Genomic DNA, 3,253 nt, shown 5'->3' with positions numbered 1-3,253 from the left:
ATTCCATTTCACTCTGAACGATTTAGTAAAACTATACTCAGAATTTTGTGTACTTAGTTGAATGCTCTCTAGAGTAGCAGAGTTGTTGCTCTTACTTAATTTATATTTTCTATTTTGTAATGTGAGATAAATTCACATAGTCAGCTTTATGGCAGAACTTACCAGTCCAGAATCTGGTTGGACTTGTTGAGAGTGTAATGTTATTAGACTATAACATCAAAAAAAAAAAAAAATCAAATGGTAACCACTGGAAATAAAGAAGAAATATAGCTAATTCTACCTCGAGTAAGGGTTAATAAGATCCCCTTCCACTACAAGATTAAACCTTTTGTAAGCATGAGTTACTTTGATTTGTTTTTTGTAGGTCTTTGACTCCAGGGAGATGTAACAGTATGGTATTCTCCTAGGACCACAAGTCCAGTGGACAATCTTCAAGGTGAAATTCTCTTGAGAAGAAGAAAAGCAATTATTGGATTATATTTTCAACCAAAATAATGACACTTTCAGAATATTGGCATTTGCAATATTCAGAACTACTAACTTTTTAAAAGGAAAGGTCTTTATCCAGCAAAGGGTCATTGCTCATGTCTGGAATGATTGTAGGATCATCAGAAACAGATTTTTGTCAGTTTCCTAAGGCTGTTGTCACTTACTTCAAAGAGCAGCCATCCAGCCTCGTATCTGTTTGTGCTCCAATAGAAGAGCATGGTAAATCTTGCTTTTAGATTTTTAACTCTTTGTACTGTAATTAAGGCCGATTGATAATTATTCTCCCGGAACATTGAGTAAGCATCCAAGTTGTCAATGATGACTTAAACAGAAAGATCCATTTTCCTCCTAAATATTTGATTGCAATAAGTTGTATGAAGACTAAGTTTAGGGTTCTATGAATTCATATGGCAGAGGAAGTGGTATATTTTGGTCCTAGGACACTGGAACCAAGAACATAACTTATAGAACTTACAGAAAATAAAGAATCTAAGTCCCGGAGACACGTAAAATTACCCAAGATTGACTGCACAGCTATTTTGGAGCAGACTAGTCCTGATTTCCTACATCCCAGTAAAATGATTTTCTCCTGATTCCTTTGAGTGAAGAACCAAAACATTAGAAAGAGAGTACATTACTTCAATTTTATCTCTTGCTCCTGTTTTCAATATTTGTCCATCTTTTAGGTATTTAGACTAGTTTTGGTACCAATTTGCTTGCAGAAAAAGAACTCTACATTGAATATGAAAACTATTTGAGTAATTCATTTCTCTCAGAAATGTGTTTCCGTATGTAATTAAGACTATCCTCAGCTGTTATCCACTCACTTTCCTTAGTTCTCTTGGTACTGTTTGATCTCTTTCATGAAATTCAGAATCATTTTATTTCTCAAAAATAGTTTTTAATTATATGTGCTGATATACAAACAAAATATACAAAACTTTTAGTAAGAGAGACATGGCAATTATGTGTGGGTAAACATATGTATGACCACACCAGCTCCTCCCACTATCTTCCATATCTTTGGAATTTGCAGCTGTATCATTCCACTTGCTGAGGCCAATATCATCAGAGTCATTTTCCATTATTCTCTTTCTCTAACAACCCACATCCCATTCACCAACCAGTAATAATGGTGTGATGTTCAAAATACATCTAGACTCCCACCTCCTCTCGGTCCCTCCTCTATTTCCACTCTGGACAAAGCCAGTCTCATATCTCACCTGGATGAATATAATAGACTCCTTACTTATTGTGATAGTTAAGATTGTGTGTCATCTTGGCTGGTCCATGATTCTCAGTGTTTTAATGTAATCACTGCCATGATTGAATATACTCTGAGTAACCAATCAGATGAAAGGGAGTCTCCTTGGGGGTGTGGCCCGAATCTGTACATAAGCAGACCTTCTGGCTTATTGCTCTCTCTGGATCCTGCAGCTGCTTCCTGTTGTCTTACCTCCCGTTCTTTGGACTTGAGCTGTCAGCTTATCTGCTGAACCTGGGATTTGTCGATCTGCATAGCCTGTGAGCGGAAGCCCTGCTCTCTGACCTGCCGATCTTGGGCTTGCCGGCTTCTGAGCTGTGTCACTTGGGAGAGGCCTCTACCCTGATGCACGGACTTGGGACATTCTAGCCTCTATGATCGCGTGAGCTGTTTCCTTGATATAATCTGTCTCTCTATATATATTTATACAATTTACTGGTTTTGCTTCTCTAGAGAACCCAGCCTAAGACACTTATCTCCTTGCTTCCAGACACACTGCACCAGCTTTCATTTACAGTAGAGCAGACAGAGTGGTTATATCCTCCTCTGTTTATTATTGTGAATAGTGTAAAATCTTTAGAATAATTGCAAGATTAGAACAATGATCATCCACATATTCTTTGCCTGAATTCACCAAATACTAACATTTTGTCACATTTACTTCATTTTTTTTCTCTCTCCACACCATACCACCTACGCAGGTGAATGCATGCATTAACACACATGCACACACACACACACAAATACATATTCTTAGATACACATAGGCTGTAACATTTGAGAGATGGTTACTGACATCATGACACTCTATCCCTAAAGACTTCAGTACCTGTCTCCTTAGAATGGAGACTTTTCTCTACATAACCACTATATAATGATCAAACTCAGGCAATTTAACATTGATGCAATTGTGTACTTGAATATACCATCCACATTTAAATTTCCTCACTTGCCCCAATAATGTGGTACATTACTTTCAATCCAGGCTTTAATCAAGTATATCATTTAGTTGTTATGTCCCTATAGTCTACATTAATCTAGAGTTATTCCCAGATGTTTTCTGTCTTTTGTAACATTGCCATTCAAAAGAACCATGGTTAGTTGTTTTACAGATTTTTCCCATTTTGGATTTATTTTTTGCTTATTATTAGATTCAAGTTAATTCTTTTTCCCCAGATGACCACATAAGTGATATTGTGTCCCTTTCAGAAAATCACATCAGAAGGCACATGATGTCAATATGTCCCCTTTTAGGTAATTAAGTTTAATAACTTGTTTTTAGATGGTTTTCACTGAATTTTATCATTTTAAGGATACCTATTTTCCCTTTATTAGTAGTAAGTAATAGGTAGCATGATACTTTGAGAGTTTGTACCTGCATTGTTCTTCTTCCCTAATACTTTTTTTAGTATGGACTCATATTCTTTTTTTTCCTTTTTGTTGTATTTTACTGTTGTGCTTTAAGTGAAAGTTTACAAGTCAAGTTAGTCTCTCATACAA

The sequence above is a fragment of the Trichechus manatus genome, unplaced genomic scaffold (assembly GCF_000243295.1).
Source record: "Trichechus manatus latirostris isolate Lorelei unplaced genomic scaffold, TriManLat1.0 scaffold00665, whole genome shotgun sequence".
Lineage (NCBI taxonomy): Eukaryota > Metazoa > Chordata > Mammalia > Sirenia > Trichechidae > Trichechus > Trichechus manatus.
Note: the sequence above shows the minus strand (reverse complement) of the source record.